This window comes from Oryzias latipes, chromosome 23 (genome assembly GCF_053564925.1).
Source record: "Oryzias latipes strain Hd-rR chromosome 23, Olatipes_Hd-rR_3.1".
NCBI classification, from domain to species: Eukaryota; Metazoa; Chordata; class Actinopteri; order Beloniformes; family Adrianichthyidae; genus Oryzias; species Oryzias latipes.
This window is the reverse complement of record NC_136259.1, coordinates 7347977-7375023: the sequence shown is the minus strand read 5'-3', so window position 1 is coordinate 7375023 and position 27047 is coordinate 7347977. Positions and strand designations below refer to the sequence as shown.

The 27047-nt window shown below is 39.3% G+C and overlaps 1 protein-coding gene across 8 annotated transcripts in view; it reads right to left on the bottom strand.

Moving 5' to 3' along the window:
• The window catches only part of cald1a (caldesmon 1a), an 81109-nt gene extending 58441 nt beyond the window's left edge, over positions 1-22668 (bottom strand). For 5 of the 8 annotated variants that reach the window (XR_013653450.1, XR_002293119.3, XM_078941519.1 and 2 more), the window contains exon 1: positions 22321-22668. The gene's annotated coding sequence lies outside the window, so the exon portion shown is untranslated. The remainder of the gene's footprint in view (positions 1-22320) is intronic. The other 3 variants (XR_013653452.1, XM_011490921.4, XM_078941521.1) reach the window with 2 other exon arrangements.
• Positions 22669-27047: the final 4379 nt, after the last annotated feature.

Genomic DNA, 27047 nt, shown 5'->3' with positions numbered 1-27047 from the left:
ATGGTTCAAGAGTTACAGTAGTCGAAAGAATGTTAACACTGGAGCTGAACCTCTGGTCTTAAAGGATTAACTTATATTTAACCAATCATCGTCAAGGAAGGAGTCCTGAGCTGAACGTTATATGTTTTGACCTCAAATAGAAGCTATCTAAAGGCTCTACTACACAGCTACGTACATTTTCCTCATATTGCACATATGAAAATTGGTCATACCTGAATATACACGGGAAAAGTTCTGGTTCTTATTTGAAACATGCATCTATTAAAACCAAAGAAGAAGTATGACTAAACCACGCAAAGAACACATTCATTTAACGTAGAACATGAAAACTGCGTGATTATTACGCTGTTTTTTGCAATTCATTTGTTATTCGTGAGTCAATTACGTCATTTTAACACGACATGCACCTTCTACGCAATTTAAAAGTAACATCCGTGATACATGTGTGAAAAGCATGCTATAAAGTGAGTATAAACTGCGTAAAATACGCGTAAACTGCATAATTATCAGCCAACCAAAACTTTTGAACAGCTCAAAACTGAATTAACGCCCAAAACCCTTGACGGACATCTGCGCACATCGTCAAATGACGAACACAAGAAATACATATTACATACATCACTAAATATGGAATTACATACGTAATTAACTTACGTAATTAACATACACAGAAATTTCATACGTGAAAATGCACAAAATGTATGTAGTGGCTGTGTTATATGGCCTTCATTAACATGAAATGTTAAGGATAGCTTTATTAGAATGATTTGGGCGTGACACATCATGCTAAGGACAGGGCAAGTAAAATATTGGCATTCTCCCGCAAACATTGCCATCCATCTGTGGTGTTGAGTTCCAAAAACACATGAAGGGAAAGAGCTCCGCCCAAACCATACATTCCACTCTTTTCATTCCACAGACCCTTTTGGGGCTTAGCCCGGCTGAAATCTACACGCTTTACCAGATCTCATCTTCGTGCATAGCTGTGCTGACTGTTATTAATGTGGCAGGCAGCCAATGTGGACGGCAGCACATCTTTTTGCCCCCTCTCCCCGTCCTAAAGGGTGAAAGGCCTAAGCCAGGGTCCTAAGGTGCCAAACGTGCTCTCTTGCAGGTGTGCACGGGTTCAGAACTACACGGGACAGACTCCACAACTCAGCAGGCTTGTGTTATGTGTCATCTCATGAGCGTCAGACCACGAGAAGAAGCTGACTGCTTTCAGTTGTGTCCACTTTTGTCCAGAAAAGGTCAAACAAAGAGTTGCTCTCTGGAAAAATGTTCACAACATGCCATTCAGAGCAGAAGTCCATTTCTTCTTGATCGATACAAAAGCAACACATAGCATCTGCCATTTCATTTCTTCTGCAGCAGATAGTTTCACTCCTGCTGAATTACATTAATCACGCTTCAATCACATTGCTAGGAACTGAAATAGCATCATTTGGTGTGTGTGCCCCATTTCCATTGGACAAGCTCACCTTTAACCCTCTTAAAAGACACAGTTCAGGCCTTTAAAGAGTTCCATTACAGGTGTGAATTCTAACACCGGATCTTTAGCTCCAGTGTTTGAATGCTTTTGACTACCGTAAAGGCCCGTACGCACCGGGACGAATATTCACCAGGCGTTATTCGCCAGCGTTTTTCGCCACGTTTTTTGTGTTCACACCCAGGTGACTTTCGCTGACGATGAGCCGAGCGAACATGCAATTTCATTCCCTGACATTAGATGGCGCTTAATGTAAAACAGAAATACTCCTCTACACAAGGTGGCGCTGCGCAACTTTACGCTTCTTAAAGTCGCTTTTCACTCAGAAAAAGAGAGCAAGTATTTACACGCTTGTCAGAATCATACAAAGAAAACATGAATATTTCAAGCACCAGTTGCTCCAACTGGTGCTTGGTTCGGGGAAATTTTAGAATGTCCGTCATTATTTCTTCGCGGCAGTGTAGACGCTACTTGGCGTCTATCTTCTTCGCTGGTATATGTGCTCAGAAAGGCAGTTTGATGTTTGAGCGCCCCGTTTTTTGCGTCGGTGTGCACACTCACATTGGTGCCCTTTGTTTAGTCACGAGGCGTTAAACTTCGGCGAATATCGCGGGCAAAATTCGTCCCGGTGTGTACGGGCCTTAAGTCTGTAACCGTTTACGCAATTAATGTAATTCCAGCAGATTCTGAAGTAAATAGAAGCAGCCTTGCGCTGATATGCAAAACTTTACAGTACTGAAGTGTTTACCCAACCAACGGAAATCAGCTGATTCTGTCACAGAGGAAAGTGGTTTTGCACGGTGATGCAATACTTTAGGTTAGTAATGTGTTTCATCAGAATCAGCTGATTTATGTTGATCGTGTAAATGGTCAAAGTGTGTAAAAGAGTGTGTGTTATTTTGGTGTCACTGGCGACAGTTCCAGTGTAAAAGGCTAAAGCTGGCAAATTAAGAAGAAACACGCTAACGTTCATCCGAATCTACTCTCTTACAGTTGATCTGCGATTTTGGTTGCTAGGGAACCCTAAAGCTTCCCAAAATACAAACTACTCCTAGTCTTCGCTGCATTGAGCATTTGCACGCCTTTTTTTTTACATGTAGGTGTTTCTTTCCTAAATCTTCGCAAGTGAGACCAAGGAAGATGCAATCATCATTAGCAGGATGTGGCATTTCCCACTAAATTGGGGGTAAAATTGTGCTTCAGAGGGTTAATAAATGTGCAGCGATTAAGCCTGCTAATTCCTAAATTTATTAGAATAACATACATCAGACAGCCATGAAATTGTAATTAATAGCGCCATGCTCTTAGAAGGCTTTTCCGAGTAGCTCTGTTAAGGTTCCTGCAAGGTTTCTTTTGGTTCACAAAGTAGAAGCAATGGGAACGGGAATAAATCCAGGAACAAACTCCTCTTTCCTCCTCCCCCTCCTCCTCCCGCGCTAATCTGTCCATGGGGGTTCGTCCACGTTTTCCAGGGGGGGAAAATACGTCACCTCTACAGATCCACATCTGAAGACCCTCATACACCCGCAGACATACCAACTCAACCCACCACCCACTTTGTGTTTATGTTGAGAGGCTTGAGTGACGGGCGTTTCATTTCGGTCTGCCTGGAGCCCTTTTGCACAGTTTGGCTTGGCTAGTACCACTGCTGGTCATTAAGCCTAACCTGAACTAATGGGGGCCAATTTTCCGAGGTGGCTGTCACTGGAGTGAGTGGCACCGCGGGATTCTGGGCATAAAAAGGGTTTCTGAAAAGTCTAGCATGGCATCATCAAACATGGGACGCTGACTCTTTGAGAACAAGAAGCTATTGTTCTCGAGACGAGTTGGGGGTGGGGGGGCTTTGTTTCTCATTAAGGCAGGCTTAATGAGGCCAGACAGAAAGGATGGCCTATTCCTCAGACACTCTCCGACCCCCTATGTGTCCACCTCAACACTTCCTTTTTCCTGCTTTGCTGTTCTGTGAAAAACAGAGACTGTCGCAGTGTGAACTCTGCCCCCGTAAAGAGATGGTCACAAAAACCTGTGGGATCTTTCTGATGTAGTTTTGCCTACAAAGAGCTGCCAAAGCGTGTTTTAAAAATGGCTCAACTTAGGGCAGTCACCAGTTAGACTGGGGAGATGACAAAACAGCTCTAATTCAGTTACAGATAAAGAAGAAGAGCTGGACATCGAGGAAAAAGAGGGTTAACTAAAAAAACGGACTGTTTGGTATTAGATTTCTTGAGAAGAAAAGCCTCTAAATGATTCTCTGTCTTTCACTGCTTCAGCATTAGCATGTTAAGAGTGATTCTTCAGGACTTTCTGAGCTCATATGCTGATAATTAGCTTTCATAGCCTCTTCCTGGTGTTATGTCACACTGACTGTCCCATAAGTCTTCTTTAGTATAGATTACACCAACCACTTGAAGATGACCAATACTTCTATATCTCTCTTTATCTCTGCTTTGTTTGCTCATATTTCTAATTCACAAGATTTGTTATGTCCGGCTTTGCTGAGATAAGAAAAGATGTTTGCAGTCACCAAATAAACTTTTTATTTTGTCTTCCAATTATGCTGTTCTTTACACTGATGAGTCAGGATAATTATGTTAGTATCACTTTATATCTCCATCAAACCACATCAGTTTAGATAATGCAACGTCTGATAAAATGGTAAGATAAAGTAAGATTCTAGCAGGCGTTTCTGTTAAATTCTAGCTAGAGCTGGGCGATATGGCGGAAAAATTAAATCTCTAAATTGTTTTCTCCCTGCTTTTACTTTCTTTAAAAAGAAAAAGACAAATAGTGGAATAAATTTAACAAAGACTTTTCTTCTAACATCTACTTTGGAAATTGGCTCTAACATATAGTTCAACTAAATACAAGCTGTAAAAATGTTTGCTACGGAGCCCGTGTCCTGACATTAAGATATTAAAATATATCTTGTTCCCACAGATTATTATCTCGTTCGCACGAAATACTATTCCGTTCCCACAAGATACTATTCCGTTCCCTCAAAATACTATTCCGTTCCCTCAAAATGATTAACTCTTGCGAACGCAATAATTATCACGTTCGAACACAATAATTATTTTGTTCGATCACAATAATTAATCCGTTCGAACGCAATAATTATTCACGTCATAAGTCATTCATTGGCCGCAAAGCATGCTGGAAAACGTGACGTACTGCTATTGTTGTTATGCTACGAGCTAAAGGTAAGTGCTTTAGGTGAAGCAGCCAGCTTAATGTGATATTTTTCAGATTTTCATCGAGACAATAACAGATCGACCATTCTTGCTTTTATTTTTACCCCTATTGAATGCTCACAGAGACACGGAAGTAGCGGCAGGAAGCGGCTTTTGCATCAAGATGACTGAGGGCGTACCATCAGGATAATGTGAATGAACGTGAATACGATGGATGCTTTTGTGCTTTTTAAAATAAATAAATCTGTTCTCTAAACATCCTCCGTGTCGTCAATGCAATGTAATGAGACACAGACAGGCAGAAATGTGAAGGTATCTGCTGTAATCTACAATTACATGTAGGCGACGCACAGAAACAGCTTGTTAGCGTAGCATCGTAGCATCAGTGCTTAACAACACAGCTGTCTCCAAATTAACACTTTATTTTTTTTAAACGTTCTGCTGCAGCTCTAAGTCCAATAGATTTATCCAACAGTTCTGTCTGGAACCTGGTAAAAATCGTCACGTTTCATTCATGCTTCAGCCGCCAAAATGCTACATAGAGGCAATTAGCAGAAGTTAGGGGGGTGGGGCTTCATGCAGTGCATGCGCTAGTGAGGTTTTTTTTTCTCCAGGCTTGGGGAAAGTAGCTTCTCTTGACTTGCTACTCAGGGCTCGACATAGCCATTTGTCCGCTGGCCCGGTCCTGTTTTTCGAGCAGTACGGACCACAAGACTTTATTTTTTACTTGTCCGCTCGGGCCACTAAAATATCTAACAATTAATACATTTTTCACCTTTTACAATAAAGTATATTTTGCGAAAACGTGTAGATTTACCTCGTCTTTATAATTCACTTTTTCTGCTAGTCCTGTGTTCAGACTTCAAGGGTTTCTATGGGAAACCTTTTATCACTCTTCTCCTCCTCTCCCGCCTGCGCGCGCGGCTGTCACTGCCGAGCACCACGCGGCACGCGCTCACTCAATTTTTTTTTCAAACTTTATTGAATGTAACAATTCAATACTAAACAATGTTAAACAGCAACAACGAAGGAACAAGCCAGTGGGTTATTATTACATTTTAGGCAGATATATTTAAACTGACACACATATCAGCGCGCCCCCTGGTGGTTTTTCACCGCGATGATCATAAATCCAACACCGTCACTGAAAAGAGACTGAAGCATGTCAGAGATGTGGAAGACATGGCAGGAATAGATAGGAATATGTTAGATGGAGTGACGGGTGGAATTAGTACTATGGACAGCAAGATATTTAATGAATGCATTGAAGATGAAACTGTATGCACTAAGCTTTAAGCTGAATGTCAAAGAATCAAAGGCAACTCCAAATACCTGAATCTCAGACTCAAATGGAGTATAAGGTCAAACTACTTAATTTTGTTTTTCTTTACAACACTGTAAGCAGTAAGTATTTCTAGTTAGCTGAATGATCTCAGTAATTTAATTGTATTTAATTTTTCAATTATTTAATTTAATTAGGTAACTAAAGTAACTAAAAAGTAAATGTAACTTTGCAACAGGAACAAAAAGCAGAACCTTAAGGCAGTCAGGGCAAAAAAGTCAATAAAACTTCTTAACTATTGATTAGGAACAAATGTGAAATAGCAGTGATTAGAAGCAGCATGAAAACTTCTTAACTCGTGTTTCCTACTACACTGCAGCGCTCTCTTCAAAACATCTGCAACAGACTAGAGCAGATTTAAGTTTGATATGCTCTATTTTTAGTCATTGAATAGTGTATAAATAAGTGCTAGATGTCACCAGAATGCACCAAATTGCACCATATTAAAATTTTCCGGGGGGGCATGCCCCCGGACCCCCCTAAAGTTGCAAGCACCTGCGGAGCGGCGGGTCTCGCTGTGCGCAGTGTCGGGCCAGTAACTTTCAAAAACTACTGGCCCTGTGGGCCAGTGCAAATTTCTGGGCTATGTCAACCCCTGCTCCTGTTTTCACATGCGAATCTTTCAAGCTGAGCATTCACTTAAATGAATACTCAGCTCAAACTCTTGGTCGGTCCATGTTCTTGTCGTGTTTGTGAGAAGGTCAATTAAAGGCAGAAAAAAAGTTAGAAAACAGTTTTGAACTGATGGCAAACAAAAAAAACAGTTTTTAATGTCTTCTGACATTAAAAATGAACCCAGAGAAGCATTAAATAAACTGACAAATTCATAGAAATGCTGTTAACATCCCAACTCCACAGCATCTCTTTGACTTACTAAAAGAGTCTCAGAAGCTAATATTGAATAGCAGAATTGACAGTTGTCCACAGAAAGAATTAGGACTTCTATTTAAGAACTTACCATAGACCATCTACTTTATAAACAGAAACAATAACCAAAGCATATAAAAGTCCACAAAAAAAACTGAAGTAATAATTGCCATTATTCCACCCTTGTACGGCAAGCTTATTGGACTCAACATCTCAATGATAAAATTAGTGTTTATGTTTACATTTGTGTAGCACTAGATCCTATTTAGAGTGTTTAGTTTCACCTGGATCTGTCCCTTCTGCTTTAATTGACCCAACAAACCTTCAAAAATCTATCCATTCATTTTCCCTTTTAATCCCTTTTGGAATCACAGGGTTGCTGGAACACATCCCATTTACTGTTGGGTGAAGTTAAGGTACACCATGGTCAAAAGGATAAAAAAATATATATATATATATCGAGAAGATGTGAACTCCATACAGAAGGGACCCAGCCGAGATTTGAACCAAGACCTTACTGTGAGCCAAGAATGCTAACCACTACACCAACATGCAGCCCACCGTCCAAAGCTATACAAACCAAAAACAAAGCCATCTATTTCATTTAAAACCATATCAGCCCAGAGACTTCATACTCTATCAAATGGCAATAGTTCCCATCCAAATTACCTCACTGATCACCAGCTGACACTTTTGTCAGATTTAATATCTGACCGTTGCTTTATAGGAGATCTTATTCCGGCGTTGAAATCTTCCTATGTTTTTGGTCGTGCTCTGCTCCGCTGTGACATGTGTCATCATTAATCAGAGGAGAAGGAGCCATTAGTGTAAATGCAGGGATAATTAATCCATGCTCACACTCCATTAGACGTCATGCTCAATTTGTAGGCAGAAATGTGTACTGTGTAAATAAGCGAAGATGATGGAACCCGCTGCTTTTACTCCTGAAGTGCTGGGCTCTGTTGTTGCAGAAAAGATGCAAAAGTCGATTCCAGTAAGCTAAGCTACTCACTGTGCTACAGTTCAAGCGGTCGTTAAGGTTCCAAAATGCATGCTTATGTGTTTTTTTTTAAATAGTTTAAAAGGATATCTGTGCACAGATGGAAATCGGTCATTAAACAGTCAACAGCTGTAAAGCCAAACCATAAGCCCTCTACAAGGTGAGATTGCTGCACAACATGGAGTAAGAATTAGCCTTCAGTTTAATAAGCGCCGTTTGGCTGTCACCTCTGCGGCTCTATTACAGGAAAGCCCCACTGGTTCTAAGCTGAGGTTATTCAATAAAACCTGACTGAGTGTTTCTACCAATCACCACTGGCAGAGCTCTGATGAGGTAAAGAGCTCTCTCTGATGCCAGCCTCTGTCCCTACGGAGCGCGCTGTGATTAAAATGCTTTTCTGAGGCCATGGTTTTTTTTTTCCTCTTCTTGTAACCATGCCAGACCAAAGTTAGAGTTTAGAGACAAATATTGTCAAAGCAGTTGATGCATGTTGAAAGGAATCCATGAAACCAGACCTAATCCATGAAGGCGCCGCTGATAGCCAGATAGATAGGAACGCTGGATTTCTAGTAGGTATCTGTATCTCAAAGGTGCAGGAGGAGATTATCAAAAAAGGGAGTCCAAACATTCGGTTTTGACTTAGAATCAGCTATTTTACCTTCCAGATCCTCAAGTTTAACAGCTTATACACATACTTATTATCTTTTGCACCCCCCACAGTGACTCAAACAGGACTGTGACATGTAGTGGAAAGAAATGGCGAGAACCGACTGGCTCACTAACGACGGGTCTCTGCCTCTCGCATGGCTTATAATTTATAATGCATTCCTGAGCAACCCTTGGAGGCTTGTATGTAAATGCCAGAGTATGCAATTGATTAGGAGGCACGAGGAGTGCACTCCACAAAAGCACTTTTAAACAATTACCCCTGCTCCAGAGAAACAGACCTTGGACTGTGCTGCTCCTGCTGCTCGACCCGACTCCTCAGGTGGATGCAGATCCCTGACAACTGGTTTAGAAAACACTTGATTCCAAGCGCCCCCAAAAATGTTTGAGCTAATCAAACAGATCAAGTGGCAAAATCAAAACCGATACCACCATAATAAACCATTTAAGACTTTGATGGTTTATCAAAAAAGTTCTGTTGGTTTTCCGCTCTGCTTCAGATCCCATCTTGTTTTCTTTGATCACAATTCCTTTGAGTAAAACTCAAGCTAATCTTTCAATACATTAAAAGGTATAAAAGATTGCAGTTAAATGGACACAACACTTGAAACATGGTTTTTTCTTAGAGGTAGTCCCCATCTTGCCAAGATATGACGTTCCAAACACATTTTTCTGAATATAGGAAGAGAATAAATATATAGTTGGACAGTTTTTGACAAATGTTTTGACAAATATAGTTTGAAATATAGTTTGACAGAACAATCTTAGTAAGGTTGATACATGGCTGAATATTTCAAAACGAAAGTACAACAAGAAACCACTAGGGGTATGGTATACAGGTAGCCCCCAAACACACCAATTTTCTAAAATTCCAACTAAATTTAACAGTCTTTTTTATAGAAACTCCTAATTTATAACAAAAAAATCTTAAAGTGGGGTTAATTTTTATGCAACTGTGTGTAACTTGCTGTGATGGCAGCATACCCTGCCACACCCACAAACAACATGGCGGTAACCTCCCTTCAGCATTGCACACTTTCTTTTTAATTTTATTATTTCAGATTCTTTATTCTTAAATAAATGCACACATTTCTTTGAGTTAAAATATACATTTATTTATTTTCAATAATTTCTAGCACATGGACACTTGTTTAGTTTACTTATTTTGGTTTGTTTAATTAATGTCACCTGTTTTTGAGTTGCCAGTGCTGAGGGGGCTACTGGTCGCTACGGGTGTGGCTGAGGTTCTGCTCCTGGAGCTGTGCTGTGAGGACTGGCAAAGGAGGAGCTCAAGTCTTCACAGCCTTTAAATACTCCAGCCAGGCAATTAGGAAGGCACCATCTACTGAAGCCTCCAGGGGAGAAACCAATGGACTTATTTAATGTTTATTTGCTTTGCTTCTGTTGTTCATTATTCATTTTGTTCCACTTTTGATGATTTTTCTATTCCACTAAGAGGCCAAGTTTTGTGTTTAGTCTTGTCTTTATAGTCTTTGTTAAATGTCTTTTGTAGTCATGTTAGTTCCCCCCCATGTTTCTCAAGTGGTCTGATCAGCCACTATATATGTTCCCCTGTTGTGTCTTTGGTTAGGTCAGTTTGTTTCTGTTACTTGGTCTGTTCAGTTGGTTAAGTTAAAGTTACTGCCTGAGTTAATTATGTTTCTGTTGACCTCTTTTACGGGCCCAGTTTGTTCATCTTTTTACATTTTTTGAGAAAATTAAAATTTTCATTTTTGTGAAACTTCTGTTGTCCTCTTTGGCCGCTCGATCCCTCACACTTGCACATTTTATAAAAGGCCAAGATGTGATGTCACATTTAGCTCAATGGTGCCGATAATCCAAACTGACCCCTATAGATCATTGCGCGGTGCCACAAAGTGTTTTGTTTGTCTCTGGCAGATGGTTTTTCACCTTGAGCAACTTAGCTGGATACAATGTTGAATTATCGTAACGAGACAAATATGTCCAAACTTAGAACTGTTAGTGTAGATTTAAAAAATATGTTAAAATAGTAAGAATTACACAAAGTATTAAGTTAATAAAATCTTATATTGAGTGCAGTTATAGTTTATAAAAATCATTTAAACTGAAAAAAGGTATTTGAAACATTTTATAAATTAGAGCCCTTTATTTGCCTTTTCCAGGCACCAGTGACATTATTTCAGCTGATTTGAAAGCAGTAGAGAATAGGGATTTAGTACTTAACAATCACTGTTGACAACTATGATTTCTCCCAACCTGTTTTCCTGTGACTGCTTATCTTATATTTTTACCGGCTCTCTAATGTTCCATGCAAACTTGATTCATGTCTGTTATTATATTTAGAAAATACAATTTTTATTAATTTCCAATTAATTATTTTGTCATGTTTATCCAACACGTCCTAAGGTTGGGTACATGAAAATATAGTCTGTGGTCACATACTGGCAAATCTCATTAGCATACCATCATAGCATAATAGTCACAGCATCAGTATCTGATGACGCAGTTATTTCTAAATCAACGCTTTTTATTAAACCCTTTGTTGCTGCTGTAAGTCCAGCAGGTTTATACTCCAGTTCTGTCAAGATCCTGTTAAAAATCGTCACATACCGCCATTTCATTAGCCAAATGTTACACGGAGATGAACCAACATGAGTGACCATGGGTTGGGGGGGGGGGCACATTGTGGACTTTAAGTGCACACAATAGGGGGGGAGCATTAAAGAAAGTCATCAAATGCAGGGCTAATAAACATGGATTATTTGGTGCAAACATTTACTTGGGAAACATTTTAAAAAGTTCGCAATGGGAAGTAGCGAGTATTGAATTCTGACTCTGCATGTAACACGGATTACCCGTATTTTCCGGACTATAAGTCGCCCTTTTTTTAATAGTTTGGAAAGGGCTGCGACTTATACTCCGCAGCGACTTATATTAAAAATAAATTGAAATAAATACATTGTTAACCCTCCTGTTATGTTCATTTGTGAGGAACAGAGGGTGAATTTGATGTATGAGGTATGTTAAGTGTTAAGAGTATGTTAAGTGACTCAGAGAATCAGCAAACCCTTTTTTACAGTAAGATCTTGAAGGCTAACAACATATTATTCTATGTTCCAATGATTTCATAGATTCAGAAATGCAATAAAAATGACAACTGTTTCAACAAATATGATGAAAACAGAGTATTAGTTGGCCAATGATGCTTCATGAAAAGAATAAATAAATAGGTTTGAGAAAGAATTACTGTGAAATTATGAGATAAACAGTCTGCTATGGTTGTGTCACATGAGGTTGTGAAAGTTATTAGTTCTTGGTCCCAGATTTTGTCAAATAAATTTCACGTCAAAATGCGACTTATAGTCCAGTGCGACTTAACTGTGTTTTTTTCTACTTTATAATTTATTTTTGGGCTTGTGCGACTTATACTCCGCAGCGACTTATAGTCCGGAAAATACGGTATTTTGCTGGGAGAGCAAATTTTTGCAGTGGTGCAGGTCACTTTTGAGATCCTTGAAATATGCTTATATTTTGTTGTCAAGTTGGACTGTTATGTTATGAAGTGAATAGGGAGTGACTTGCTTTTGCAGTGCAGCAGTACAATAATGGTAGAATCTGATCGGGAGGTCACAGGTTTGGTTCCCACCATGTGTAAAAGTGTCTTTGGGCAATACCGTGAACCCCACAATGCTACTGGTGGTCTGGTTAGCAGCTTTGCATGGCAGCAGAGTCGGCATAAGTGTGTGAATGCGACTTGTACTTGTAAAGCATTATGTATTAAGCTACCTTGTGGTCACATGGTGAACTGAGTCGATAAACTTATGTTGATAAACAAGTAAACAGAGTACAGCACAGTATAACAAAACATAGCCAACATTAAAAAAAATGTCTATCATTAAAAACCACAAACTGAGTGTCAACATTGCTTTTTTTTTAAAACAGTACAAAACTCCTCTAAAGGGTGAAAAAGAAAAGAAGTCGGACTAGTAAGAATACCCATGTAAGGACACAGCGATTGTTTTATGTGGATGAGGTAAGTCTTCCACCCCATCATTACCACATGCTCAATTTCTCTCTCGCCACTTTTCACTCCCAGGATGGCGGCCATCCAAGTCTGCCTCTACCGGGTTGTCCCTCACGATCAACACACTTCAGCACATTCAGAGAAGCCACAAGCATAAATTCTTGCAGCCCTATAACTGACCCACACACTGGCCTGTCTGCTGTTCCCCCCACCACCTCCCGGTGCAATTCATTGAGCGGTTAACCTTGCAAACTGTGTAAACACATGAACTCACCGATCATGTGTACTTACTGAATGGTATTTTTCACACGCTCCTTTGGGATTAACGTCACCGTTTTACCCCCCTGTTGCCTCAACTCTCCATTCCCCTAAAAATATGAGTTTGAAGCTGCGGTTGGATGAGCTCTTGATTGGATATTTGTTTAGGTTTAGGCCCTTTTAGGAAGAAAATAAAAGGTGGTAAGGATGGAGGAGGGCAAATAAAAAGCAAACAGCCAGTAAAGAAGGGAACAGCAGCAATAACTTCTTTTTTCGGGCATAGGAGATTGGTGTTATGCTACAGTCACACTGGGTTCGGAAACACGCGTCCACTACACAAGTTCTAACGGCCATTTTCAGGCTCTACGTTCAAAAAGCACAGCAACTGAACTTGCGTTGAAAGTAAAACCAGTTGAACAAAACAGTTTTGGTTGTGAGGTATCAGTAGCATCCTTATCCATTTGCGAAGTGCCAACCGTTTACAAATTGATCATCAAGGAGAAATTAATAACTGCTGTTTGTGCCCGGGTGGAATGATGACACCAAGTCTTTCATATATCACAACAGAGATGTGAAAGTAAAATCTGGAGCAAGATTCGCAAGATTTGCACATTTCGCACCAAGCCTCTTTCAGCTGAGACCACATGCACTAGTATCAGGGAGTTCAGTGTGAACAACATATCCCATAAGCCCGTTTAAGAATGCCTGTTTAGCTTGTTCTTGAACCCCTGGTGTGCATGTGATGCACCATCAAATATATAAAAGCATGAATCTAATGATTTATTCAAAAAAATGTTCACTGTACAAAATTGTATTGCATGTCATCACTTTCCACTTAAATGTCAAGTGTGTCTAGTTTATTTTGTGTTAAAATGTGACAAAACCGCAATGTAGCACTGTCTTAACAGAGAGGGCGCTGATGAGCTTGCGTTTGTTCCTTGAGTTTCTTGGGCTTCAAAATTCATGAAAAGGAGATCCTCACCTTTCTGATTTTTTTCTACACATTCATCAATAATAGGATCGATGTTTCGCTAAAAGCAGAGGGTATGCTAACAGGGTTAGGTTCATGTTGTGGGACATGTTTCATGGATAATAAATTGAAATTTTTGCATATTAAAACAGGTTCCTACAGTTGAGGGCTTCAATAATATAGGCCTTTCTTTTGTTTGTAAATCTGGCTCACCAGCAACAACCTGCACTGACGTCACGGCTCCAAACATCCTCCGTGTCTTCCATTCATTTTATATCCAACTTGCTTTTAACGTATGAACCTCCTAGAGTCCTTAGATCCTCAGGTGCAGGCCTGCTAGAGGTCCCCAGGGTCAGGACAAAAAACCACGGCGAGGCCTCGTCTGTGGAATATCCTACCTGAGGATCTGAGGGCCTCATCCACTGTGGAGGTTTTTAAAAAAAAATTTAAGACACACCTTTTTAAATTAGGTTTTAATTAGATTTTATGTCTTTTTATGTTTTATGATGTTTTATTACATCATTATAGCACTTTACTTGTTTAATCTATATCGGCATTTATATATTTTTTAACTCTTATATTTTATGATATTTTATCACATATATATTTATTCTTCAATCGTTTTACGTTTTATGATGTTTTATCACACCATTTTATCTTTTTTTTTTTGCTTATTCTAGAATTTTTTATTCTTGTATTTTATGACATTTTACCATATACATATCTGTTTAATCTATACTTTTTTATGATATTTTAACACATATTTATCTTATTAGACTGTTTACGAGTGTTTTCTCACCCTTGGCTTGGGTGTTTGGGTTTTATACTGACACCCCTGCCAAATTGGAGGACAGGGCAGACGGCGCCTTCTGGTTTCTCTTTATATTATTATTTATTCATTTATTTATTTTCCACTGGTGTTTGTCTTTGTGTATTTTATTGTGTGGGGCTAATTTAATGTATCTTATTGTACTTTATTGCATTTGATTTTGTTTTTATGTACAGCACCTTGAGCTGTCGTTGTTGGTGCTATATAAATAAAATTAATTTGAATTTGAATGAGACACACAGACACAGCTCCATGCAGCGATCCGGCTAAAAACATTTAGTGGTAGCTCCTCCCACACGCCGCTGGGGCGTCAAGCTTATGAACACATTTTTGCACAGGTGTCGAGCCGTGGCACGCGAAAGGGTTTTTAAATCGGCTGGAAAAGTGGCGTAAAGGACTCAGTTTTGCCCGTCTGTCTTCGGACTTTACTTTTTTAACTGCGTTAACTGTCAATCTATTGACAAGACAATAAATGTAAAATCTGATATTAATTAGCATCGCATGAATGTGCGTTCCTGTAATTTTCCTTCTTGGTAATGTAATTTGACATAAAAGCAAATAAGCAACTCCTTACAGTTACTTAGCAACACCTTAGCTACTGCAAAGAAAAAATCCTGGAGCCGCCCCTGCCGGTGTGTGTGCAGCATTACAGGAGCAGAAGGAGATTTAATATGGGGAGACGGGGTTTTCTCTGCTACGGGAAAAGCGCTGTGCATGTCTGAGGTCCCTGTGGGACTTTGCCGAAGGAAAACACAAGGCCAATCAGCTAAGAGACATTTCCTGTACTCGTTTTATCAGATGAGAAGGAGCCTAAAGGCTAAATGTCCTTCCTTAACAAGGTTGCACACTTCTCAGGATAAGCTGCGTTTGGGAACAAAAGGGAGAACATGCATCTTTGGGGAATGACATCAGGAGCACTGACCTCACCCGCACACAATCAATCATCTGTAAAAAAGGAACAGTGAAATGTGGGCCACGGAGGTAAGAGAGCAGCATTTACCTTTAGAAGTGCAAAGCAAGGCTGCCTTATGAGTTAAATCATCTCCTTGTAAAAGAGAGGATTTTTGTTTTTTTCATTATCATGGCTCTGTAACCTCTGGCAGAGCTTGGCATCTGGCTATGAGCAGATGGCGGAACAATATGCCAATTACCAAACATTGACATACCATGCTGTTTATGAAGCAATCTGGCCTCGAGTGATCGCGATTTAAGGTCAGAAATGACACCAGGAAGAGGTTGATCTATCAAATCAGTTTGAATTAGAGCGTAACTAAACCCTAGAAGGAACTCAAACGTGTGTCTTTGTTGCTTACAGAGAGCTTCAAACTGCAAACGTTGACTGTTTGGGAGGAAAGGATGCAAAGATAAAGGATCCTGGAAGATGGAGTCATTGTGAGGATCTGCATACTTTGTAGGAACGTAAAAGGTCATCAAAAAAAGATCAGTCGAGTGCTGGGAGTAACAACAATATCTGTTGAAAACCACAAACACGGCTGTGTTGGTAAAAACGTATAAAATCAATTGTTGGTTCCTGTCAAAGTGTCAGTTTCTCTTCCTGTTGTGTCTTTACTGTCTTTTCCTTTTTATGTTCATGTGATGCAAGCAAAAGACGTCCAATCAGCAGCTTGCTTCTACCAAGTCAGCTCAATTATATTTAGCTGAAGGTGAACTACAATGAGGGATGTGTGTTGTGTTCACTAAACAAATGATGACCCTTTTCCCACAACACTGCAAACAATATCTGAATAGAGTAATAGGACACATTTTTGACAACCAAACGGAATAAAACAGTCTAAAGGCCCAAAATGCCGGATTTTAATGTTTGAAGCTGTTGTGTCCTTTAGACATTTTATTTTACTCAAGTGCTCAGCAAGAAGAAAAATGTTTTTCTGTTAAAAGTCCTTTTCATTTATAGTTTTAAATGCCAAATGAATAATAAATATCAAGATTGCATCCATTTAGTCAAAGGTATTGGACTGTGTCATATTAACACAAAGTTATTTGAATGTTTGATGTATTAATTTGTGGAACATGTATCAAGAAGCGTATTGAATCATCAAAAACCATCTTTCAAGTCCAAGAAGTCCAACAGAAAAATGAAATTAAAAGCCCTTTTAGCTGAAGTGATTTTACATTTGTCTACAAGGCTGATGTGTTGCCTTTAAAGCTCTGTGATGACAACACAAACAACACAATGTGGTTAACAAGGAACCTTAGCAGTTAGCTTCACACTGCGTTGCTATACATCAGTGCATGCTCAGTCTGCAAGGAAAAGCGTCTGCTTTACTCCGCGAGAGAATGGGTTCATTCGTGTGGAATTGCATAAAAACCTCAGTACTAAAAAGTCTGGCTGTTTTTTTTTCTCTGCTTCAGAATCCGTGTTACAGTCGTCGAAAGAATATCAAAGTTGGAGCTAAAGTTCCAATGTTTAAGGGTTAAAACACACAAATAGTTGTGTAAAATAAAAGTAAAATGAAGACTACAGGGGTGCAGCGAAGGAGTTAAGCTTTAATCTGCGAGCCAGCATCGGCTCATTCATCCAAAGTCACCATATTACACAACTTAGTGTGTGGTTCTGGATGCAGTACATTTATATTACATGCTATCGTATTCAAAGGCGAGTTAGGGGGAACTGCAAGTTTGCTGTTGGCCTCTCGTCTGGGTCCAGAATCCCATGAGCCTTAGCTGCACGTCAATCACAATTACTTCAAATGAGCTGTGCCTCCTCCTCTTCCTGCTCTTTTTGTCTATGAAGACACAAGCTAGCTTCAACCTAATCGTTTTTCATCGCAGAAAGTAGGTGGTCATGACACACTGGATAAAAGAAACCTGAAAGGTTTAGTGGTTCTGCTGTAAATACTGTCCAATAAAGAAGTTGGCATCAAATGAATCCTGCAGAAACCCCCCAAAAAAGTGCTTGACAGTTTTACTGGTATGTTATGGAAAGAAACCAGAAGATAGCTCTGGCACCTGCTGTGCAGAAACAACGTGTGTTTAGACTGACATGTCAGAGTGTGATTGCTGGGAAATGAACCACATTTGGAAAACTTTAACATCAAACACAGCAAAGGTACAAATCGCTTTAAAAAAATGTAATAGTCAGATCACTTGAGTTAGACGAATGCCTCGGCCAGTTTTCCATTCCTCTCAAATTTAGTTGGCCACTCGATTGACTGTCTCTACTTAGTGGTATTTAAAAAAAAAAAAAGGAGAATAAGACAAAAGGCATCTGTCGGAAACTGCCTTTTTTTGCTTTGGAATTTGATATTTTGGTAGATTATGGGTTACGTAGCGTCAAACTACAGGAAAAAAAAAACACACTCATCATTTGTTTAATTTGGTTGTGATAACATTGAGGCAAAATAATAACCCGACATCTCGCTTGAGTCTTGGAGAAACGTGGAACGGAAAAACAGACAAAAAGGATTGGAGAAAATGAGCTAAGAGCCTTCACCGCACAGCGCAGTCCAGAGCCAGACTCCGGAAATGCATGGCAGTGTTTTCTACATCCTGCCTGCCTGCCCAGCCCTAAACCCCGGCTCCCATCTCACACCGCCAAACCCCTCTTATCGCTCTTTGCAATTACCTCCAGATTCCTCTGCATGCACATCAAATTGGGGCCAATTTTCACCCCCCCCCCTTTCTAAACGCAATGAAATAGGTGCGTTTTGGTCCAGAAATAGCCGTGTCAGAGGACTTTAGCGAGTCTTAACATGCTTGCTAAGACTGAAAAACAACTAATAGAGGGTTAGCGCTGCAGCTGGCAGGGAAAACTGCAAATTACTGTTTACACAAAGCAGGTAATATGACAGAAAAAAATCATAAAGGATTTATCTCTACTTTAATTCCATATATGACACCATCTTCTGCAAACAGTGTTTTTGTGTATTTAAAAAGGCAACTTTAGTGAAAAGGAAAATAACAACTTTAACATTTGAAAGTACATTTAAAAAAAAACTGGAAAACTGACCCAAGGTGTCACCTCTGTTATTTATTTGAATTATTTAAGCAAAAAAGTGAGTTTGAAGACATTAAAACATCCAGATTTGAATAAATAAAAAATTATTTGAATGTAAATATAAGACTTATTTCCAAAAAGTCAAACTACTATTATCATCCATGCCAAAGGATCAGTTTACTTACGCAGTGAAAAGCTAAACACTCACTTTATCATTTACGTCAGAGATTAGCCGATAACTTAGTCTAACAACTTGATTACTTCTGTAAACTCTCCTCCTCCTTTTGATGTAGGGTATAAAATAAGGTTTTATGCTATGAAGAATGATCTGGAAGATAAAATAGCAAACACAGAAAATACCTGAGGGTAATAATGCGACTAGGTCACTTTTAAAAGAAATACACCACTTTAGATGTGACAGTTTTCACCCTGTAAAGCAGGGGTGCTCACACTTTTTTGGCATGTGAGCTACTTTTGAGACGACAATGTCTTAAAGATCTATCTATATATCTCTATCTATCTATATCTATAGATATAGATAGATATAGCTATAGTGGGCTCGGATCCATCAGGCGGGAACTGCGGAAGCACGTAGGCCGATCCGGGCCTCAAACACCACAGTGGGCCGGAGTGGTCTTCTGCCGGGGACTTGATGTGCTGTGGGGGGGCAAGTAGCGACTTTCTGATGACAGACAGAATTTGCGCTCAGTGTATCAAGTCCCGTACTTCTCGGTGAGGATTTTGATTCGCTGATGGACTTTTTAGAAATATGTTTTTATTATTTTGGTTATTTATGAGCACCCCTGCTGTAAAGTCTCCCAACAGTCATCTTTTGATCTAAATTCAAAGCGTTACTAGCGGTCTTTTTTTTTTTACATTTTTAGCCAAAATTGGAAAAATTTGCCTCCGAGTTTTGGGCAGAACCGTTGGCATGGCCTCCCTGTTCCCAAGCTCTGCGTTTCAATTTTTTTTTTTCTTTTGCTTTTAAAGTTTTTTTTGCTTCAAAAACTTTTTTTCCGTTGGCAAAACACAAGTTTTCTCATGCGTTGTGTGTCCTCTCACTTTTTTCCTATCTTTGATTTTGCTCACATAAGTTTCAGTTTAGCGTGACAAAGCTGCCATCAAACAGCTGCTGATTGGTCCTGATTCTAACCAATCAGGTATCTCTGGTATTGACAGTGCTTGGAGGCAGACATGGACTTTGGACTGTGTCGGTTCTGTTCTAACGGGATTCTGCCGTTTTCAATCATTCTGGCCCGTTTGTCTCAGAGTAAAACCCAGAAGGACCAGCAAAGCAGCTAGAATAAAACAGAGTTTTGTAGTTATTTATGTCAGCAGCAGAAAAAACGTCCGAGCTCCGACTCCGTCCAGCCCGAAGTTACACTTTTAAAGATTTGTATCTGAACTATTGTTTTATTTTCATTCATAAATGTTGAAAAAAAGTTTGTGAAAGCATAAAAAAATTGAAAGCAAAAAAATAATAATGATTGAAAAGCAAATATTTAATATTTTAATTTGCAACTCAGAAAGTTTTGTGTGCAACATAGTGGCAGAAATATCACTCCATATCCCACTAGCTTACAGCCCCTCACTCCTCCAAAGGATTGGGTTTAAAAAAAAAAAAAAAGAGAGTTATGGTCAAAATAATGTCAAGGCCGGAGCTAAAACTGCAGTGTTAAAGGGTTAATAATTATTATAATTTAATGTTTCTGTGTGCAGTCTATTTATGCAGGCATTTATGCTAGTGACATAACACTTCCTAGTAGAGGGTGATGCAAACAAGCCTCGCGCCATAAAAAAGGCTTTTCTACTGCTTTTGAATCTAGGTGAGATAGATTTCAAAATCGCTGGATGTTAGGCAGTTAGGCCATAGAATATAAAAGTTACTCCTCAATCAAAATATTTTTCCCATGCTGTTGTGTCAAAAAGAAGATTAACAAATAAAATGCACCCCATATAACAAATGTAAAAATGAAACCATAGTGTTTATTTTCAATTCCAATTAAAAATGTGTTTTTTTAACCAAATTTAAGTGTTTTTTTTTTTACATCCAAGTACATTTTGTGCTTCAAGCACCAGATGTCTTTTTAAAATCGCTTCAATCCGGAAGTTAAAAGGCTGCAGCCTGATCAGTGCGCATTCCTATTAGAACTTTCATGAATTTCTGAGCTTTGAAACAGCAAAACCAACAAGACTGTAAAGTGTAAGCGTAAAGTAAGAACTTCTTAAGCTAAGGTCACGCCAGGTCAAAAGTATGTTAATGAGCGTAAATCCGCATTAAAAACTTTCGCATTAAGATGCAGATACGCAACTTTTTAAATCCGTGTTTGGTCTCTATGTAGAAAACGGCGTTGAACGCTTGTTGAAAGATAAACCAGGCAGAACTTTGCCCAATCAGGAACTTGGATTTGGTGGTGATAAATGGATGGCGTCCCTTTTCATTTATAGATGTGCCAACCATTTGAAAATTGATTCTGGAGGAGAAATGAATTACGGTTTGTGCCTGGCCGGAATTCTACGACGCCAAGTCTTATAAATACCATAAAAATAGAGATGTGAAAGAAATACTCTGGAGCAAAATTTGCACCGCTTCGCACCAGGCCTCCTCAAACTGTAGGTGGCAGGGATGAGCTAGTTAACAGTAGAAAACGAAAAAGAAAAAGCCCCTCCCTGCATGTGCAGTGTGAACAGGATGGGCTAAACGCACATTCAAGAATGCGTGACACGTGCCAAGAACCACATGAAAAAAAAACTATTGGACACTATTTTTTTTAATATTGTAGATAAGTTTACATATAAGTTCACATATATTAACCACTGACAAATACAAATTCGTATGAATTTAGCCATGGATTGAAGTGGTATTGATGTGAAGGTTCTAGGTTAGCATAGAAGCAGGAGCCACATACATTATATTATAGAGACTTTAATCATCTGTCATGATGTCAGTCTTCGTGGTGATTCAGGATCTGGCCTGAAAGTTCAAAAGCTGCAACCCCCCCATCAGTGCCACTCAGCCAACATCAAAAGACCACCGCTCAACTCAACTACAACGAAGGTGGAGGAGACCATTTGCCCCGGAGGGAGTTATGTGATATCTGGAAGCCAAAACTTTTTTTCCTTTAGTAGTTTTTGTCTGCAGCAGACCTGGATGTGATAAAGTTTCAGACACATTTCGGTATGAATTCTGCGGTCAGTCAGTGATAGTCAGGCCAAATGAACTCCTCAGGCCAAGTCTGGACTCTTTCTACGTGTCAAAGTTCAACAGGTTAAAATACATTCGATATTTATTTTATTTATTTTTTTAAGTCTGCACGAGTTTGGACCCCCAAATCATTCTCTGCCAGCCAGCAAAGCCGATTCCGGATACATCACGAGCGTCATGTCGGCCACTGAGCTTGGATGAGGTCTGGAGAAACCCCCGACCCCCTTCAGACTGATTAACTTCGCCCAGCTTTTCTTTGTGCGCAGTTAGAAACTTTTATAATGGCAGCGTCGTCGTCTGAAAGACGTTACTTGAGCTCTAAGGTCAATTTTTTTTTTTTTGCTTACCCTGTTGGGTAAATGTTTGGGAGAAAAGCTCACAAAAGAGGGAGCGGCTCACAGCCAGGGTTCTCCGAAAAACAGAATCAGCAAACAGACAGATACCCGCTGTTAAACTAGCATCCTAACTGTCCCGCCGCCGCTTCTTTTGTTTTTGTCAATACAAATAAAGTTTGGAATCACTTAGTGAGAGTCTGCGGTTACCTGTTGAGCCCAATAGGACAAAAGTAGAGCCGAAAAGTCGAGGGAGAGGAGAGGCTGCAATCGGTCCTCCGCGGGGCTCGATGATGAAAGCAGACTGAAAACCCGTTCAGGCTCCTCCCTGCCGAACTTCACATCCACGGCTGAGTCTGCTGTTTCACTGCCGGGCAGCAGCGGGCTCCTCACTTTCAAATAGTTTGTAAAGTCTCGGGGGAAAACGGAACTATGTCAATTTACCGCGCGAGGCGGGACGCGGGCTGAAGTCCTAACTGCGCACGCGGGTCTATCTCCTTAACCACTCGGACACCTCATCTGACGCACGCGGGTAATTAACACGCTTTTTAGTCACCCTTCCGTGGGTCTCTGAGGTCAGAATCAGGATATGAAAAAAAATAGTTTAAAGTAATATAAAATAAACAAAAATGCAAACAAAACAAATGTCAAACCTAATGTCGTACAGTCATACAGTTTTTAGAAAAAAATAATAAAGTAAAAAAACAAGATAGATATTAGTTTAAACATATCTATCTATCTATCTATCTATCTATCTATCTATCTATCTATCTATCTATCTATCTATCTATCTATCTATCTATCTATCTATCTATCTATCTATCTATCTATCTATCTATCTATCTATCTATCTATCTATCTAACATAAATATATTACTTAAAAAGCTGATTTTAAAGACAATGGAGAGAATTTGGGTGGAAAAGTATAACAAGGTTCTTCATCAGCCCCTACATAAAGAGCAAACAGCTGAGGACTGAACGCCAACCATTCTCACATCTTTTGGACATGCAGTAAAATTGATCCCTTTTGGCAAAGCATCATCAAAACTCGCTAGGACATTCCTGGGTATGAAATACCTGCTGACCCACGGATACTATATGTGGGACTGTTACCAACAAGTGTGATACAAACAGAGGACAGTTATCTGTCCAAGGTCATAATTATGGCTTGCAAAAAAAAAGCCATGACAAGGAATTGGCGGAGAATTGAACCACTGAGGCTGAAACAATGGACAGACAGTTGATAGGTGAAAAATGTCAACTTTAAAGGCCCGTACACACCGGGACGAATATTCGCCAGGCGTTATTTGCCAGCGTTTTTCGCCACGTTTTTTGTGTTCACACCCAGGCAATTTTCGCTGACGATGAGCCGAGCGAACATGCAATTTCATTCCCTGACATTAGATGGCGCTTAATGTAAAACAGAAATACTCCTGTACACAAGGTGGCGCTGCGCAACTTTACGCTTCTTAAAGTCGCTTTTCACTCAGAAGAAGAGAGCAAGTATTTACGTGCTTATCAGAATCAAACAAAGAAAACATGAATATTTCTCCAACTGGTGCTTGGTTTGGGGATATTCTTTATTAGTATGTCAAAGGGAACTTTGATGTATTCAATTAAAATTCAGACCAAAAGGAAAATCCCTCAAATAAATTTTACCCCTAACTTACTGTGAGTAGTGTGTATGATCCCACCTTTTTATGCTCTACTTAAATTGTTTCCATGATTCTATTAAAGAACATGATCTCTATTTGAAAGTACATAAATGTATCAGTCCAAATTCATATTTTTTTGCACAGTAATAAATATTGATAATATAAAGGAAACATGTGAAAGCGCTCTATGATTTCATCAGAAAAGTCTATTAACAGAACACACAAGTGAACTATATATTCCAAATTTATTTACTTGGAATTTTGATCTGTGTCCTTTAATATTCCTCACCTCTACATGAGGATTTCTTTGTAAGTTATTTTTAACATATGGATAATAGTGGATTTTTTTTAGCCTAGCACTTTACTTTTCCAGAGTTTACTGCCCCATACTGACACACAAAAACCTTTCTTTGTGGTTCTCACGAGACATTAAAATTAAACATTTTCAAGTTAAAAAAAAAAACATTCGAGACATGCATATTACAAAAAAAGCCAACATGTAGTATGAAATTAACAAATGTACTGATGGGTTTTTTTTTTGTTTGGTTTATCTCCATAGCAACCACTTTCTGTTCTGGTCACCTGGGGGTGACGAACAGTTCTATGCTTTTTTTAGAAGAATCAGCAAAGTAAACTTTTGGGGTTTTCTTGGCATTTTTGATTTTTGGAAACCATGCCCACATTCCTAACATGTTCATTTTGTGTGTAATATTGTTTTGTTAAGTTTAAGTCTGGGATTCATGTATTACAATTTCACAATGCTACGGTAAAAAATGTGTAAACAACAAAGATACTCTCCTTTTGTGAGCCCCCCATGCTGACGCAGAGAAGTTTAAATTTGTTAAAGGAACTGAATATGATTTTCTTTGAAAATTCAAGATTGCTGCCTCTTATCAAGGTCAAAGGTCAATAAAACTTTTGTTGTGGTTGTAGACTTAACCTGGTGGTGGGTTTGTGAAGTTTTGTGAAGATTGCTTGAAAAAAAAAGTGAAATTTCACACTTTGCCATAAAATGACTTTCAAGTCTCAGGTCCTGTGGGCATCCCATAATAATTTGAAAACCTCCTTTGGATTTCCCCGACACATGTGTTTTGGTTTCGTTAATTAATTTTGAAATATTTTTTTGAGCCCCAGAGATTTTGGCCATATTCATTTTTTGACAGTTTCTCCCACTGTGATGTCATCATTTTTTTTTGGGGGGGGGTCATTCACCATGCCCAAAATTCATTTTAACTAGGGACAAGGTGTATGGAAGTCTTGGTGAGTTTTTGAGTTTGTGGCAGGGGTAAAACGTTTGCTCAAAGGCACAGTAAGAAAGAAGAATTGCGATGACAATGAGGTCCTTGTAGTTCAGGACTATTACGGGCCTCAACAGTTAGCTTAGGAAGTAAGAGTGACCGCAGTCCAAACAACTTTGAAAAAAGTAGAAATGATTATTTTGAAATGATGCCCTCACCTGTGTTCTGGCTTCCACTTAAACAGGGGTGTGGCCTTATGATTGAATTGCACTTATAGATTTAGATACTGGGCATGTGAAGCAACCAATTAGTTTCTTTGTTGTGTTTTTTTTTCTTTTTCAGAAAACCTGTGGATGATGACATCACATGTTATATTGCATCATGTCATAATGAGATGGAGATAAACTTCAAAACTGGCTTCAAATTTGCCCAATAAAAAACAACGACTTTCAACTGTTGTTTTAATCAGGCTTAGAACAATATTTTTGACTTAGAATCTTTATATTGATGTATTTATTATATGGCAGTATAGATGTTACAAGGCACAATAGAAAGAAATCAAGTTCTGCACTTCATTGTGTGTTCAACTGGCGAAGGAAGTTTCCGTCTGACAAATCATGTGACTTGATTTGATTGCTTGAATATGCTTGTTTGCACGTTCTTGTCCCAATGAATTCTTGTCTCAGTGAGTGACTGTGGTTTTGTGTATCCTGTAACTAGTGACTTGTCCAGGATGTACTCTACCTTTATCAGAAGACAGCTGGGAAGGGAGGGAAAATAAATAAACAAAAACAGAATTGCAGATGAGCAAGCGATCTGTGAGCTGTACTTCTTTGTCTAATGCGGTAACAGTTGGTACAGGCCATCTGGGCCCCCGCAGCTCTGTTCAGGATAACGAGGATATGGAAAATGAAAAAGATGATGTTATGTGTGTCCTCAATACAAGCTACAGTCCTGATTGGGCTTCATGTATCAGGCAATCAAGCCCTAAATAGATTGATAAATGAAAAAGAGGGATTTTTAACATGATAAGTAGTGATCTGTAACTTGCAGTTATTTTGTCAGAGATGTGTTCCTGTGGATACACAAGGTGACCAACACAATAGCTACAGTGTTCTACATTTTGCTCTGAAAGCAGCAGACACTGCTCGTCTTTGTGTTCCGCTTTAAAGCAGTGATGCTCAGAACAAAGGGCAAACGTAAGAGCATTAAACCACTGATGTAGAAAAGAGACCCATATGTAATGTGCTCTATTTAGAGGGGATTTTTTTAAGGTAAAGCTGAGTATTGATTGCTTGTTTGCATGTGTAACTTATGCTTTGTGTCATGGAGATATTAGCGTTAAAGCTGTGCTATCTAGAAATATGTATGAGTGTAGACAGAATGGACGTCAAACTTTCAAATATGTACTTGTTGTGCTCATATCTACTGTATATATTTTAAGTGTATATAGTTGTTTATTTATACATATAATAATTGCACTTTAATGTTTCATATTTCTTTTGTTGCTGTGGCTGTAATCTCATTTCTCCTCTAATTAAATTAAAAATTCAAAACTGCAGTGCAGTGTACATTGTTACTATTACTGTATTCAACATGGAAAACCAGGGTTCGATTCTCAGGTGATGCATTGAGCGTCACTCAGTGTAGGTCTTTGGGCAAGACCCTCCACGCTACGGCCTATTTATGTAGCCAACTAAAATATCTATTGCCTATACCCCTCATCTTCGTGCGGGGTCATGGAGTTACTAGCACCTACCCAGATACTGTTGGGCACCCTTAATCCTTAGTCACATGCAGTACAGGTGCTGTGGGTTTTTGGGTTGTCTGGGCCTGTGGAGGGCTGTAAAGGTTTCTACACATATTTGGAGGAATTTTGGCCCCCTCTTCTTTGCAAAACACTTCTAAAGGCCCGTACACACCGGGACGAATATTCGCCAGCGTTTTTCGCCACGTTTTTTGTGTTCACACCCAGGCACCAGTTGCTCCAACTGGTGCTTGGTTCGGGGATATTTTAGAATGTCCGTCATTATTTCTTCGCGGC